Below are 17,609 nucleotides of genomic sequence, written 5' to 3'. Positions count from 1 at the left end.
AAAAGAGGAAGAGACGGGTTATGTCAGAGATACAAATGGTTTCCTGCTCAAGACCTGCAATAAATTAAAACAAAAGTATTATTACAAACATTCCAGGTCCTAACGATATTGGAACTCAGATTGCTGGATTCAGAGTCCAGAGTGCTAATCATTACATGATGGAACCAACGTCCACGATCCTCAACCCTAGGAGTCCTGAAGCAGTGTCAGTCGCCACCTACTGTCTATCGCTTGAATTCGTTCACACTGTAAATCAAACATGACAAATCCAACAGCACAACTAAAATGTGTATTTCACAAGTAATAACATAAAAACTGAAATATACTTTTGCTGATGCAGAAACAAAGAAAACGTCTTGTCTGATGCTTCGAAATCTCCATTTAGCATGGCCCCTTAACTAACCACCAAGAGTCTTTGCACGGCTGGGAACCTTTGTAAAAGAGTCAGTGGGTCACTGTGAATGCAGCAGATCTTCACCCCTGTATTTCTTACAAAGAAGCAGAGTTTTATTCCAGGTACAGGAGGCATCCCTGGTGTCTGATACTACCGGTAGTGTTCAGCCTACCCTCTCTGAGAGAGCAGCAGTGAGGGTACAAAGCACACTGGTTGCAAAATGTGGACACTGCAAACAACAGCTGCAATATCACAGATGATATAAAACACATAAAGTACTCAAGTCTTATACTAGATACAACACAGCAGGGAAATCATGTCATAAAACAAATGATGAACCCACAGTATGGATGGGGCAGGTAATAAAATGCTAATTTCCCATGGTGGGACCACAGTCAATTGCTGCCTTCTTCTCTGTGCCCCGGTCTCTTTATATAATCTATACTTTTTGTTGTGCAATAAAAGAAAAACAAGGAATAAACCTTCATAGTATTAATGTACAGGTCAAGGGCTGGGGAGAGAGGGCAGTAGATTTGGGGGTTGGTGTAAACCTCTGACGGCATTAGATGGAAGCAGAAGACAAAGCAAGTGACATTTATTAAGACTTTAGGTGCATTTAGGTTTATAGAAAAAAACTGAGAAACTTTAAAATGTCTGAGTAGTGAAAAAATAAATGGAGTTCCCATACCGGGAGTCGAACCCGGGCCACCTGGGTGAAAACCAGGAATCCTAACCGCTGGACCATATGGGAACTGTGAACTCATCATACAGCTCAGTATATGTGAGGTGTCTCCCAAGGTCACACTGCATTCCGTACACTGAGAGTTATATTGTTCTTCTCAGTAGTACACAATCAATTGGGGTAACAGACACCTCACTTCTGACAAAAGAGAAGGAATCACCAGAAGTCATCATTTCTGCCACAACCTGTCAGGTCTCATTATTTACAACCTTAGAGCTTCTACACATACACAGAGCCCAGGACACGGAGTACAGCAGCAGTCCCTGCATTCACTATTACTAACCCCTCCCCTTGAGCCAGACAAAGCCACGCCCCTCCCGTAGGACACTCCTGGGTTTCCTCACCAGACTGATGGCCCCACAGACCCCTCTCCAGTTATCTTCCAACTGCTTCCTTGACGACACTCCCCTGCACCTGTCACAGGCTCCAGGGTGCCCTCCTGGGGCTCGAGTTATACTCCTTCTCTATCTACTAACAGCACCGACTCCAGTCCTGACACTGGATTGGTTCACACAGAGAAGAAACAGCTCAGAAGTAGTCTGGGTTGTTCCCAGGTACCTGCATCTTCACAGAGTGACCGCCAGGGGGCAGCACAGCCAAAGCACTCACAGCCCACAAGGCTACGAATCATCAATTGGATGTCAGCTGCCTTGTCAGAGGCGCAGAGACTAGTAATTCCACAATATTTTGGGACAGCAGAGGAAGAAGCAAGTGCTGAGCTGAAGTGGTCACTGCTGTTTTGTCACAACACCAGACATATGTTCTTAAAAGCATGTAAGCGCACATTCTTAGGCATTCTCGGTCGTCTTCTGCCTTTCTGACATTATACCAATTGAATACACCCGAATGGAGAAAAGTTAAAATATAAGGTACTAGGAATATGCGCCAAAGGTAGGCAAATTAAACATTTCAAGTACAAATATTACCATATTTATTGATGTAAAATGTAAACAAGTTAGACTGAAAATATGTGTGTGTGTTTACAAAGGATGTCTAAAGTGTATGCTGTGAGGTCAGGTTGCAGTTCACTACTTGCACTTGTGCCTTTCACAAGTGTGAGTACCCAGTTACACTAATGTCTGCTCTGACTTGTTATTCTGAGAGTCATGTGCTAAAGGGGGGCTTCCACCCTAGTTTGAGGGACCAGAGTACGAATGCCCCAGGGCACAGGAAGTACACAGTCCTCATTGATACAACTGTGGCCCAGTAACTTCTGACTGCCCTTTGACCCCACAGACTGGCACATATATGTCATCAGACTATAGCACCGTGGTACATATGCACACATGTGCATGTACACGTCAGCCAGTTTTTAATTCATTTATGTGCTAATACTGTTCAGCATCAGGATGTGATGTCGAAGGAGACTGGTGGAGAGCGCCGAAGTCTCTGGTATTTCAAGACAAAACTAGAGACCTTTTCACACTCATATACTGCTCCAGGCAGATCTTCCACTGCAAATGCAAGTTATATGAGTCCAGCTGAAAACTGTTTATTTTTGGGTACTTGCTTTAGTCAAAGGTTACCATTTGCAACTCACAAAAAAAAAGCAAAGGGCAATTTCATACATTAACACTTTGGTAAAGTCGTTCTTTCACACCGTACATTTCCGTAAGTTTCTCTCTCCTTGTAAGTTTTCCAGTGTGAAGGCCAAGTGGAGTCAGGTCCACACTGTGCATCTTACAGTTGTGTAGCCAGAGTAGAGAGGTGTCCACACAGACACAGGACGTAGACAACACCTGTGTGTAGCATCAAGTGTCCCCAGCAACGCCTATAGAATAATGTATAGATGCCCCCAAACCGCAGAAACCACGAGGGGAATGAAAAGAGGAAGAGACGGGTTATGTCAGAGATACAAATGGTTTCCTGCTCAAGACCTGCAATAAATTAAAACAAAAGTATTATTACAAACATTCCAGGTCCTACCGATATTGGAACTCAGATTGCTGGATTCAGAGTCCAGAGTGCTAATCATTACACGATGGAACCAACGTCCACGATCCTCAACCCTAGGAGTCCTGAAGCAGTGTCAGTCGCCACCTACTGTCTATCGCTTGAATTCGTTCACACTGTAAATCAAACATGACAAATCCAACAGCACAACTAAAATGTGTATTTCACAAGTAATAACATAAAAACAGAAATATACTTTTGCTGATGCAGAAACAAAGAAAACGTCTCGTCTGATGCTTCGAAATCTCCATTTAGCATGGCCCCTTAACTAACCACCAAGAGTCTTTGCACGGCTGGGAACCTTTGTAAAAGGGTCAGTGGGTCACTGTGAATGCAGCAGATCTTCACCCCTGTATTTCTTACAAAGAAGCAGAGTTTTATTCCAGGTACAGGAGGCATCTCTGGTGTCTGATACTACCGGTAGTGTTCAGCCTACCCTCTCTGAGAGAGCAGCAGTGAGGGTACAAAGCACACTGCTTGCAAAATGTGGACACTGCAAACAACAGCTGCAATATCACAGATGATATAAAACACATAAAGTACTCAAGTCTTATACTAGAAACAACACAGCAGGGGAATCATGTCATAAAACAAATGATGAACCCACAGTATGGACGGGGCAGGTAATAAAATGCGAATTTCCCATGGTGGGACCACAGTCAATTGCTGCCTTCTTCTCTGTGCCCCGGTCTCTTTATATAATCTGTACTTTTTGTTGTGCAATAAAAGAAAAACAGGGAATAACCCTTCATAGTATTAATGTACAGGTCAAGGGCTGGGGAAAGAGGGCAGTAGATTTGGGGGTCGGTGTAAACCTCTGACGGCATTAGATGGAAGCAGAAGACAAAGCAAGTGACATTTATTAAGACTTTAGGTGCATTTAGGTTTATAGAAAAAAACTGAGAAAGATCAAAATGTCTGAGTAGTGAAAAAAAAAAAATGGATTTCCCATACCAGGAGTCGAACCCGGGCCGCCTGGGTGAAAACCAGGAATCCTAACCGCTAGACCATATGGGAACTGTGAACTTTTTGAACAGCTTAGTGTATGTGAGGTGTCTCCCAAGGTCACACTGCATTCCGTACACTGAGAGTTATATTGTTCTTCTCAGTAGTACACAATCAATTGGGGTAACAGACACCTCACTTCTGACAAAAGAGAAGGAATCACCAGAAGTCATCATTTCTGCCACAACCTGTCAGGTCTCATTATTTACAACCTTAGAGCTTCTACACATACACAGAGCCCAGGACACGGAGTACAGCAGCAGTCCCTGCATTCACTAGTACTAACCCCTCCCCTTGAAACAGACAAAGCCACGCCCCTCCCGTAGGACACTCCTGTGTTTCCTCACCAGACTGATGGCCCCACAGACCCCTCTCCAGTTATCTTCCAACTGCTTCCTTGACGACACTCCCCTGCACCTGTCACAGGCTCCAGGCTGCCCTCCTGGGGCTCGAGTTATACTCCTTCTCTATCTACTAACAGCACCGACTCCAGTCCTGACACTGGATTGGTTCACACAGAGAAGAAACAGCTCAGAAGTAGTCTGGGTTGTTCCCAGGTACCTGCATCTTCACAGAGTGACTGCCAGGGGGCAGCACAGCCAAAGCACTCACAGCCCACAAGGCTACAAATCATCAATTGGATGTCAGCAGCCTTGTCAGAGGCGCAGAGACTAGTAATTCCACAATATTTTGGGACAGCAGAGGAAGAAGCAAGTGCTGAGCTGAAGTGGTCACTGCTGTTTTGTCACAACACCAGACATATGTTCTTAAAAGCATGTAAGCGCACATTCTTAGGCATTCTCGGTCGTCTTCTCCCTTTCTGACATTATACCAATTGTATACACCCGAATGGAGAAAAGTTAAAATATAAGGTACTAGGAATATGCGCCAAAGGTAGGCAAATTAAACATTTCAAGTACAAATATTACCATATTTATTGATGTAAAATGTAAACAAGTTAGACTGAAAATATGTGTGTGTGTTTACAAAGGATGTCTAAAGTGTATGCTGTGAGGTCAGGTTGCAGTTCACTACTTGCACTTGTGCCTTTCACAAGTGTGAGTACCCAGTTACACTAATGTCTGCTCTGACTTGTTATTCTGAGAGTCATGTGCTAAAGGGGGGCTTCCACCCTAGTTTGAGGGACCAGAGTACGAATGCCCCAGGGCACAGGAAGTACACAGTCCTCATTGATACAACTGTGGCCCAGTAACTTCTGACTGCCCTTTGACCCCACAGACTGGCACATATATGTCATCAGACTATAGCACCGTGGTACATATGCACATATGTGCATGTACACGTCAGCCAGTTTTTTATTCATTTATGTGCTAATACTGTTCAGCATCAGGATGTGATGTCGAAGGAGACTGGTGGAGAGCGCCTAAGTCTCTGGTATTTCAAGACAAAACTAGAGACCTTTTCACACTCATATACTGCTCCAGGCAGATCTTCCACTGCAAATGCAAGTTATATGAGTCCAGCTGAAAACTGTTTATTTTTGGGTACTTGCTTTAGTCAAAGGTTACCATTTGCAACTCACAAAAAAAAGCAAAGGGCAATTTCATACATTAACTCTTTGGTAAATTCGTTCTTTCACACCGTACATTTCCATAAGTTTCTCTCTCCTTGTAAGTTATCCGGTGTGAAGGCCAAGTGGAGTCAGGTCCACACTGTGCATCTTACAGTTGTGTAGCCAGAGTAGAGAGGTGTCCACACAGACACAGGACGTAGACAACACCTGTGTGTACCATCACGTGCCCCCAGCAACGCCTATAGAATAATGTATAGATGCCCCCAAACCGCAGAAACCACGAGGGGAATGAAAAGAGGAAGAGACGGGTTATGTCAGAGATACAAATGGTTTCCTGCTCAAGACCTGCAATAAATTAAAACAAAAGTATTATTACAAACATTCCAGGTCCTAACGATATTGGAACTCAGATTGCTGGATTCAGAGTCCAGAGTGCTAATCATTACATGATGGAATCAACGTCCACGATCCTCAACCCTAGGAGTCCTGAAGCAGTGTCAGTCGCCACCTACTGTCTATCGCTTGAATTCGTTCACACTGTAAATCAAACACGACAAATCCAACAGCACAACTAAAATGTGTATTTCACAAGTAATAACATAAAAACAGAAATATACTTTTGCTGATGCAGAAACAAAGAAAACGTCTTGTCTGATGCTTCGAAATCTCCATTTAGCATGGCCCCTTAACTAACCACCAAGAGTCTTTGCACGGCTGGGAACCTTTGTAAAAGAGTCAGTGGGTCACTGTGAATGCAGCAGATCTTCACCCCTGTATTTCTTACAAAGAAGCAGAGTTTTATTCCAGGTACAGGAGGCATCCCTGGTGTCTGATACTACCGGTAGTGTTCAGCCTACCCTCTCTGAGAGAGCAGCAGTGAGGGTACAAAGCACACTGGTTGCAAAATGTGGACACTGCAAACAACAGCTGCAATATCACAGATGATATAAAACACATAAAGTACTCAAGTCTTATACTAGATACAACACAGCAGGGAAATCATGTCATAAAACAAATGATGAACCCACAGTATGGACGGGGCAGGTAATAAAATGCAAATTTCCCATGGTGGGACCACAGTCAATTGCTGCCTTCTTCTCTGTGCCCCGGTCTCTTTATATAATCTGTACTTTTTGTTGTGCAATAAAAGAAAAACAAGGAATAAACCTTCATAGTATTAATGTACAGGTCAAGGGCTGGGGAGAGAGGGCAGTAGATTTGGGGGATGGTGTAAACCTCTGACGGCATTAGATGGAAGCAGAAGACAAAGCAAGTGACATTTATTAAGACTTTAGGTGCATTTAGGTTTATAGAAAAAAAATGAGAAACTTTAAAATGTCTGAGTAGTGAAAAAATAAATGGAGTTGCCATACCGGGAGTCGAACCCGGGCCACCTGGGTGAAAACCAGGAATCCTAACCGCTAGACCATATGGGAACTGTGAACTCATCATACAGCTCAGTATATGTGAGGTGTCTCCCAAGGTCACACTGCATTCCGTACACTGAGAGTTATATTGTTCTTCTCAGTAGTACACAATCAATTGGGCTAACAGACACCTCACTTCTGACAAAAGAGAAGGAATCACCAGAAGTCATCATTTCTGCCACAACCTGTCAGGTCTCATTATTTACAACCTTAGAGCTTCTACACATACACAGAGCCCAGGACACGGAGGACAGCAGCAGTCCCTGCATTCACTATTACTAACCCCTCCCCTTGAGCCAGACAAAGCCACGCCCCTCCCGTAGGACACTCCTGGGTTTCCTCACCAGACTGATGGCCCCACAGACCCCTCTCCAGTTATCTTCCAGCTGCTTCCTTGACGACACTCCCCTGCACCTGTCACAGGCTCCAGGCTGCCCTCCTGGGGCTCGAGTTATACTCCTTCTCTATCTACTAACAGCATCGACTCCAGTCCTGACACTGGATTGGTTCACACAGAGAAGAAACAGCTCAGAAGTAGTCTGGGTTGTTCCCAGGTACCTGCATCTTCACAGAGTGACCGCCAGGGGGCAGCACAGCCAAAGCACTCACAGCCCACAAGGCTACGAATCATCAATTGGATGTCAGCAGCCTTGTCAGAGGCGCAGAGACTAGTAATTCCACAATATTTTGGGACAGCAGAGGAAGAAGCAAGTGCTGAGCTGAAGTGGTCACTGCTGTTTTGTCACAACACCAGACATATGTTCTTAAAAGCATGTAAGCGCACATTCTTAGGCATTCTCGGTCGTCTTCTCCCTTTCTGACATTATACCAATTGAATACACCCGAATGGAGAAAAGTTAAAATATAAGGTACTAGGAATATGCGCCAAAGGTAGGCAAATTAAACATTTCAAGTACAAATATTACCATATTTATTGATGTAAAATGTAAACAAGTTAGACTGAAAATATGTGTGTGTGTTTACAAAGGATGTCTAAAGTGTATGCTGTGAGGTCAGGTTGCAGTTCACTACTTGCACTTGTGCCTTTCACAAGTGTGAGTACCCAGTTACACTAATGTCTGCTCTGACTTGTTATTCTGAGAGTCATGTGCTAAAGGGGGGCTTCCACCCTAGTTTGAGGGACCAGAGTACGAATGCCCCAGGGCACAGGAAGTACACAGTCCTCATTGATACAACTGTGGCCCAGTAACTTCTGACTGCCCTTTGACCCCACAGACTGGCACATATATGTCATCAGACTATAGCACCGTGGTACATATGCACATATGTGCATGTACACGTCAGCCAGTTTTTTATTCATTTATGTGCTAATACTGTTCAGCATCAGGATGTGATGTCGAAGGAGACTGGTGGAGAGCGCCTAAGTCTCTGGTATTTCAAGACAAAACTAGAGACCATTTCACACTCATATACTGCTCCAGGCAGATCTTCCACTGCAAATGCAAGTTATATGAGTCCAGCTGAAAACTGTTTATTTTTGGGTACTTGCTTTAGTCAAAGGTTACCATTTGCAACTCACAAAAAAAAGCAAAGGGCAATTTCATACATTAACTCTTTGGTAAAGTCGTTCTTTCACACCGTACATTTCCATAAGTTTCTCTCTCCTTGTAAGTTATCCGGTGTGAAGGCCAAGTGGAGTCAGGTCCACACTGTGCATCTTACAGTTGTGTAGCCAGAGTAGAGAGGTGTCCACAGAGACACAGGACGTAGACAACACCTGTGTGTACCATCACGTGCCCCCAGCAACGCCTATAGAATAATGTATAGATGCCCCCAAACCGCAGAAACCACGAGGGGAATGAAAAGAGGAAGAGACGGGTTATGTCAGAGATACAAATGGTTTCCTGCTCAAGACCTGCAATAAATTAAAACAAAAGTATTATTACAAACATTCCAGGTCCTAACGATATTGGAACTCAGATTGCTGGATTCAGAGTCCAGAGTGCTAATCATTACATGATGGAACCAACGTCCACGATCCTCAACCCTAGGAGTCCTGAAGCAGTGTCAGTCGCCACCTACTGTCTATCGCTTGAATTCGTTCACACTGTAAATCAAACATGACAAATCCAACAGCACAACTAAAATGTGTATTTCACAAGTAATAACATAAAAACAGAAATATACTTTTGCTGATGCAGAAACAAAGAAAACGTCTTGTCTGATGCTTCGAAATCTCCATTTAGCATGGCCCCTTAACTAACCACCAAGAGTCTTTGCACGGCTGGGAACCTTTGTAAAAGAGTCAGTGGGTCACTGTGAATGCAGCAGATCTTCACCCCTGTATTTCTTACAAAGAAGCAGAGTTTTATTCCAGGTACAGGAGGCATCCCTGGTGTCTGATACTACCGGTAGTGTTCAGCCTACCCTCTCTGAGAGAGCAGCAGTGAGGGTACAAAGCACACTGGTTGCAAAATGTGGACACTGCAAACAACAGCTGCAATATCACAGATGATATAAAACACATAAAGTACTCAAGTCTTATACTAGATACAACACAGCAGGGAAATCATGTCATAAAACAAATGATGAACCCACAGTATGGACGGGGCAGGTAATAAAATGCTAATTTCCCATGGTGGGACCACAGTCAATTGCTGCCTTCTTCTCTGTGCCCCGGTCTCTTTATATAATCTATACTTTTTGTTGTGCAATAAAAGAAAAACAAGGAATAAACCTTCATAGTATTAATGTACAGGTCAACGGCTGGGGAGAGAGGGCAGTAGATTTGGGGGTTGGTGTAAACCTCTGACGGCATTAGATGGAAGCAGAAGACAAAGCAAGTGACATTTATTAAGACTTTAGGTGCATTTAGGTTTATAGAAAAAAACTGAGAAACTTTAAAATGTCTGAGTAGTGAAAAAATAAATGGAGTTCCCATACCGGGAGTCGAACCCGGGCCACCTGGGTGAAAACCAGGAATCCTAACCGCTGGACCATATGGGAACTGTGAACTCATCATACAGCTCAGTATATGTGAGGTGTCTCCCAAGGTCACACTGCATTCCGTACACTGAGAGTTATATTGTTCTTCTCAGTAGGACACAATCAATTGGGGTAACAGACACCTCACTTCTGACAAAAGAGAAGGAATCACCAGAAGTCATCATTTCTGCCACAACCTGTCAGGTCTCATTATTTACAACCTTAGAACTTCTACACATACACAGAGCCCAGGACACGGAGGACAGCAGCAGTCCCTGCATTCACTATTACTAACCCCTCCCCTTGAGCCAGACAAAGCCACGCCCCTCCCGTAGGACACTCCTGGGTTTCCTCACCAGACTGATGGCCCCACAGACCCCTCTCCAGTTATCTTCCAGCTGCTTCCTTGATGACACTCCCCTGCACCTGTCACAGGCTCCAGGCTGCCCTCCTGGGGCTCGAGTTATACTCCTTCTCTATCTACTAACAGCACCGACTCCAGTCCTGACACTGGATTGGTTCACACAGAGAAGAAACAGCTCAGAAGTAGTCTGGGTTGTTCCCAGGTACCTGCATCTTCACAGAGTGACCGCCAGGGGGCAGCACAGCCAAAGCACTCACAGCCCACAAGGCTACGAATCATCAATTGGATGTCAGCAGCCTTGTCAGAGGCGCAGAGACTAGTAATTCCACAATATTTTGGGACAGCAGAGGAAGAAGCAAGTGCTGAGCTGAAGTGGTCACTGCTGTTTTGTCACAACACCAGACATATGTTCTTAAAAGCATGTAAGCGCACATTCTTAGGCATTCTCGGTCGTCTTCTCCCTTTGAGACATTATACCAATTGAATACACCCGAATGGAGAAAAGTTAAAATATAAGGTACTAGGAATATGCGCCAAAGGTAGGCAAATTAAACATTTCAAGTACAAATATTACCATATTTATTGATGTAAAATGTAAACAAGTTAGACTGAAAATATGTGTGTGTGTTTACAAAGGATGTCTAAAGTGTATGCTGTGAGGTCAGGTTGCAGTTCACTACTTGCACTTGTGCCTTTCACAAGTGTGAGTACCCAGTTACACTAATGTCTGCTCTGACTTGTTATTCTGAGAGTCATGTGCTAAAGGGGGGCTTCCACCCTAGTTTGAGGGACCAGAGTACGAATGCCCCAGGGCACAGGAAGTACACAGTCCTCATTGATACAACTGTGGCCCAGTAACTTCTGACTGCCCTTTGACCCCACAGACTGGCACATATATGTCATCAGACTATAGCACCGTGGTGCATATGCACATATGTGCATGTACATGTCAGCCAGTTTTTTATTCATTTATGTGCTAATACTGTTCAGCATCAGGATGTGATGTCGAAGGAGACTGGTGGAGAGCGCCGAAGTCTCTGGTATTTCAAGACAAAACTAGAGACCTTTTCACACTCATATACTGCTCCAGGCAGATCTTCCACTGCAAATGCAAGTTATATGAGTCCAGCTGAAAACTGTTTATTTTTGGGTACTTGCTTTAGTCAAAGGTTACCATTTGCAACTCACAAAAAAAAGCAAAGGGCAATTTCATACATTAACTCTTTGGTAAAGTCGTTCTTTCACACCGTACATTTCCATAAGTTTCTCTCTCCTTGTAAGTTATCCGGTGTGAAGGCCAAGTGGAGTCAGGTCCACACTGTGCATCTTACAGTTGTGTAGCCAGAGTAGAGAGGTGTCCACACAGACACAGGACGTAGACAACACCTGTGTGTAGCATCACGTGCCCCCAGCAACGCCTATAGAATAATGTATAGATGCCCCCAAACCGCAGAAACCACGAGGGGAATGAAAAGAGGAAGAGACGGGTTATGTCAGAGATACAAATGGTTTCCTGCTCAAGACCTGCAATAAATTAAAACAAAAGTATTATTACAAACATTCCAGGTCCTAACGATATTGGAACTCAGATTGCTGGATTCAGAGTCCAGAGTGCTAATCATTACATGATGGAACCAAAGTCCACGATCCTCAACCCTAGGAGTCCTGAAGCAGTGTCAGTCGCCACCTACTGTCTATCGCTTGAATTCGTTCACACTGTAAATCAAACATGACAAATCCAACAGCACAACTAAAATGTGTATTTCACAAGTAATAACATAAAAACAGAAATATACTTTTGCTGATGCAGAAACAAAGAAAACGTCTTGTCTGATGATTCGAAATCTCCATTTAGCATGGCCCCTTAACTAACCACCAAGAGTCTTTGCACGGCTGGGAACCTTTGTAAAAGAGTCAGTGGGTCACTGTGAATGCAGCAGATCATCACCCCTGTATTTCTTACAAAGAAGCAGAGTTTTATTCCAGGTACAGGAGGCATCTCTGGTGTCTGATACTACCGGTAGTGTTCAGCCTACCCTCTCTGAGAGAGCAGCAGTGAGGGTACAAAGCACACTGGTTGCAAAATGTGGACACTGCAAACAACAGCTGCAATATCACAGATGATATAAAACACATAAAGTACTCAAGTCTTATACTAGATACAACACAGCAGGGAAATCATGTCATAAAACAAATGATGAACCCACAGTATGGACGGGGCAGGTAATAAAATGCAAATTTCCCATGGTGGGACCACAGTCAATTGCTGCCTTCTTCTCTGTGCCCCGGTCTCTTTATATAATCTGTACTTTTTGTTGTGCAATAAAAGAAAAACAAGGAATAACCATTCATAGTATTAATGTACAGGTCAAGGGCTGGGGAGAGAGGGCAGTAGATTTGGGGGTTGGTGTAAACCTCTGACGGCATTAGATGGAAGCAGAAGACAAAGCAAGTGACATTTATTAAGACTTTAGGTGCATTTAGGTTTATAGAAAAAAACTGAGAAAGATTAAAATGTCTGAGTAGTGAAAAAAAATAAATGGAGTTCTCATACCGGGAGTCAAACCCGGGCCACCTGGGTGAAAACCAGGAATCCTAACCGCTAGAGCATATAGGAACTGTGAACTCATCATACAGCTCAGTATATGTGAGGTGTCTCCCAAGGTCACACTGCATTCCGTACACTGAGAGTTATATTGTTCTTCTCAGTAGTACACAATCAATTGGGGTAACAGACACCTCACTTCTGACAAAAGAGAAGGAATGACCAGAAGTCATCATTTCTGCCACAACCTGTCAGGTCTCATTATTTACAACCTTAGAACTTCTACACATACACAGAGCCCAGGACACGGAGGACAGCAGCAGTCCCTGCATTCACTATTACTAACCCCTCCCCTTGAGCCAGACAAAGCCACGCCCCTCCCGTAGGACACTCCTGGGTTTCCTCACCAGACTGATGGCCCCACAAACCCCTCTCCAGTTATCTTCCAGCTGCTTCCTTGACGACACTCCCCTGCACCTGTCACAGGCTCCAGACTGCCCTCCTGGGGCTCGAGTTATACTCCTTCTCTATCTACTAACAGCACCGACTCCAGTCCTGACACTGGATTGGTTCACACAGAGAAGAAACAGCTCAGAAGTAGTCTGGGTTGTTCCCAGGTACCTGCATCTTCACAGAGTGACCGCCAGGGGGCAGCACAGCCAAAGCACTCACAGCCCACAAGGCTACGAATCATCAATTGGATGTCAGCAACCTTGTCAGAGGCGCAGAGACTAGTAATTCCACAATATTTTGGGACAGCAGAGGAAGAAGCAAGTGCTGAGCTGAAGTGGTCACTGCTGTTTTGTCACAACACCAGACATATGTTCTTAAAAGCATGTAAGCGCACATTCTTAGGCATTCTCGGTCGTCTTCTCCCTTTCTGACATTATACCAATTGAATACACCCGAATGGAGAAAAGTTAAAATATAAGGTACTAGGAATATGCGCCAAAGGTAGGCAAATTAAACATTTCAAGTACAAATATTACCATATTTATTGATGTAAAATGTAAACAAGTTAGACTGAAAATATGTGTGTGTGTTTACAAAGGATGTCTAAAGTGTATGCTGTGAGGTCAGGTTGCAGTTCACTACTTGCACTTGTGCCTTTCACAAGTGTGAGTACCCAGTTACACTAATGTCTGCTCTGACTTGTTATTCTGAGAGTCATGTGCTAAAGGGGGGCTTCCACCCTAGTTTGAGGGACCAGAGTACGAATGCCCCAGGGCACAGGAAGTACACAGTCCTCATTGATACAACTGTCGCCCAGTAACTTCTGACTGCCCTTTGACCCCACAGACTGGCACATATATGTCATCAGACTATAGCACCGTGGTACATATGCACACATGTGCATGTACACGTCAGCCAGTTTTTTATTCATTTATGTGCTAATACTGTTCAGCATCAGGATGTGATGTCGAAGGAGACTGGTGGAGAGCGCCGAAGTCTCTGGTATTTCAAGACAAAACTAGAGACCTTTTCACACTCATATACTGCTCCAGGCAGATCTTCCACTGCAAATGCAAGTTATATGAGTCCAGCTGAAAACTGTTTATTTTTGGGTACTTGCTTTAGTCAAAGGTTACCATTTGCAACTCACAAAAAAAAAGCAAAGGGCAATTTCATACATTAACACTTTGGTAAAGTCGTTCTTTCACACCGTACATTTCCGTAAGTTTCTCTCTCCTTGTAAGTTATCCGGTGTGAAGGCCAAGTGGAGTCAGGTCCACACTGTGCATCTTACAGTTGTGTAGCCAGAGTAGAGAGGTGTCCACACAGACACAGGACGTAGACAACACCTGTGTGTAGCATCAAGTGTCCCCAGCAACGCCTATAGAATAATGTATAGATGCCCCCAAACCGCAGAAACCACGAGGAGAATGAAAAGAGGAAGAGACGGGTTATGTCAGAGATACAAATGGTTTCCTGCTCAAGACCTGCAATAAATTAAAACAAAAGTATTATTACAAACATTCCAGGTCCTACCGATATTGGAACTCAGATTGCTGGATTCAGAGTCCAGAGTGCTAATCATTACACGATGGAACCAACGTCCACGATCCTCAACCCTAGGAGTCCTGAAGCAGTGTCAGTCGCCACCTACTGTCTATCGCTTGAATTCGTTCACACTGTAAATCAAACATGACAAATCCAACAGCACAACTAAAATGTGTATTTCACAAGTAATAACATAAAAACAGAAATATACTTTTGCTGATGCAGAAACAAAGAAAACGTCTCGTCTGATGCTTCGAAATCTCCAATTAGCATGGCCCCTTAACTAACCACCAAGAGTCTTTGCACGGCTGGGAACCTTTGTAAAAGGGTCAGTGGGTCACTGTGAATGCAGCAGATCTTCACCCCTGTATTTCTTACAAAGAAGCAGAGTTTTATTCCAGGTACAGGAGGCATCTCTGGTGTCTGATACTACCGGTAGTGTTCAGCCTACCCTCTCTGAGAGAGCAGCAGTGAGGGTAGAAAGCACACTGGTTGCAAAATGTGGACACTGCAAACAACAGCTGCAATATCACAGATGATATAAAACACATAAAGTACTCAAGTCTTATACTAGAAACAACACAGCAGGGGAATCATGTCATAAAACAAATGATGAACCCACAGTATGGACGGGGCAGGTAATAAAATGCGAATTTCCCATGGTGGGACCACAGTCAATTGCTGCCTTCTTCTCTGTGCCCCGGTCTCTTTATATAATCTGTACTTTTTGTTGTGCAATAAAAGAAAAACAAGGAATAACCCTTCATAGTATTAATGTACAGGTCAAGGGCTGGGGAGAGAGGGCAGTAGATTTGGGGGTCGGTGTAAACCTCTGACGGCATTAGATGGAAGCAGAAGACAAAGCAAGTGACATTTATTAAGACTTTAGGTGCATTTAGGTTTATAGAAAAAAACTGAGAAAGCTCAAAATGTCTGAGTAGTGAAAAAAAAAAAAATGGATTTCCCATACCAGGAGTCGAACCCGGGCAGCCTGGGTGAAAACCAGGAATCCTAACCGCTAGACCATATGGGAACTGTGAACTTTTTGAACAGCTTAGTGTATGTGAGGTGTCTCCCAAGGTCACACTGCATTCCGTACACTGAGAGTTATATTGTTCTTCTCAGTAGTACACAATCAATTGGGGTAACAGACACCTCACTTCTGACAAAAGAGAAGGAATCACCAGAAGTCATCATTTCTGCCACAACCTGTCAGGTCTCATTATTTACAACCTTAGAGCTTCTACACATACACAGAGCCCAGGACACGGAGTACAGCAGCAGTCCCTGCATTCACTATTACTAACCCCTCCCCTTGAGACAGACAAAGCCACGCCCCTCCCGTAGGACACTCCTGGGTTTCCTCACCAGACTGATGGCCCCACAGACCCCTCTCCAGTTATCTTCCAACTGCTTCCTTGACGACACTCCCCTGCACCTGTCACAGGCTCTAGGCTGCCCTCCTGGGGCTCGAGTTATACTCCTTCTCTATCTACTAACAGCACCGACTCCAGTCCTGACACTGGATTGGTTCACACAGAGAAGAAACAGCTCAGAAGTAGTCTGTGTTGTTCCCAGGTACCTGCATCTTCACAGAGTGACTGCCAGGGGGCAGCACAGCCAAAGCACTCACAGCCCACAAGGCTACAAATCATCAATCGGATGTCAGCAGCCTTGTCAGAGGCGCAGAGACTAGTAATTCCACAATATTTTGGGACAGCAGAGGAAGAAGCAAGTGCTGAGCTGAAGTGGTCACTGCTGTTTTGTCACAACACCAGACATATGTTCTTAAAAGCATGTAAGCGCACATTCTTAGGCATTCTCGGTCGTCTTCTCCCTTTCTGACATTATACCAATTGTATACACCCGAATGGAGAAAAGTTAAAATATAAGGTACTAGGAATATGCGCCAAAGGTAGGCAAATTAAACATTTCAAGTACAAATATTACCATATTTATTGATGTCAAATGTAAACAAGTTAGACTGAAAATATGTGTGTGTGTTTACAAAGGATGTCTAAAGTGTATGCTGTGAGGTCAGGTTGCAGTTCACTACTTGCACTTGTGCCTTTCACAAGTGTGAGTACCCAGTTACACTAATGTCTGCTCTGACTTGTTATTCTGAGAGTCATGTGCTAAAGGGGGGCTTCCACCCTAGTTTGAGGGACCAGAGTACGAATGCCCCAGGGCACAGGAAGTACACAGTCCTCATTGATACAACTGTGGCCCAGTAACTTCTGACTGCCCTTTGACCCCACAGACTGGCACATATATGTCATCAGACTATAGCACCGTGGTGCATATGCACATATGTGCATGTACACGTCAGCCAGTTTTTTATTCATTTATGTGCTAATACTGTTCAGCATCAGGATGTGATGTCGAAGGAGACTGGTGGAGAGCGCCGAAGTCTCTGGTATTTCAAGACAAAACTAGAGACCTTTTCACACTCATATACTGCTCCAGGCAGATCTTCCACTGCAAATGCAAGTTATATGAGTCCAGCTGAAAACTGTTTATTTTTGGGTACTTGCTTTAGTCAAAGGTTACCATTTGCAACTCACAAAAAAAAGCAAAGGGCAATTTCATACATTAACTCTTTGGTAAAGTCGTTCTTTCACACCGTACATTTCCATACGTTTCTCTCTCCTTGTAAGTTATCCGGTGTGAAGGCCAAGTGGAGTCAGGTCCACACTGT

General features: G+C 44.1%; 5 non-coding genes across 5 annotated transcripts; all 5 read right to left on the bottom strand.

The window, feature by feature from the left end:
- Positions 1-1,073: 1,073 nt before the first annotated feature.
- On the bottom strand, positions 1,074-1,145 carry TRNAE-UUC (transfer RNA glutamic acid (anticodon UUC)). Its single transcript has one exon. It is a non-coding gene; the product is annotated as a tRNA-Glu (tRNA).
- A 2,889-nt stretch (positions 1,146-4,034) lies between these two features.
- On the bottom strand, positions 4,035-4,106 carry TRNAE-UUC (transfer RNA glutamic acid (anticodon UUC)). Its single transcript has one exon. It is a non-coding gene; the product is annotated as a tRNA-Glu (tRNA).
- A 2,886-nt stretch (positions 4,107-6,992) lies between these two features.
- TRNAE-UUC (transfer RNA glutamic acid (anticodon UUC)) lies at positions 6,993-7,064 on the bottom strand. The gene has a single exon. It is a non-coding gene; the product is annotated as a tRNA-Glu (tRNA).
- A 2,886-nt stretch (positions 7,065-9,950) lies between these two features.
- Positions 9,951-10,022, bottom strand: TRNAE-UUC (transfer RNA glutamic acid (anticodon UUC)). Its single transcript has one exon. It is a non-coding gene; the product is annotated as a tRNA-Glu (tRNA).
- A 5,850-nt stretch (positions 10,023-15,872) lies between these two features.
- TRNAE-UUC (transfer RNA glutamic acid (anticodon UUC)) lies at positions 15,873-15,944 on the bottom strand. The gene has a single exon. It is a non-coding gene; the product is annotated as a tRNA-Glu (tRNA).
- Between the last annotated feature and the right edge of the window lie 1,665 nt (positions 15,945-17,609).

Source organism: Pleurodeles waltl, unplaced genomic scaffold (genome assembly GCF_031143425.1).
Source record: "Pleurodeles waltl isolate 20211129_DDA unplaced genomic scaffold, aPleWal1.hap1.20221129 scaffold_39, whole genome shotgun sequence".
NCBI lineage: Eukaryota > Metazoa > Chordata > Amphibia > Caudata > Salamandridae > Pleurodeles > Pleurodeles waltl.
Note: the sequence above shows the minus strand (reverse complement) of the source record. Positions and strands in the feature narration are given on the sequence as shown.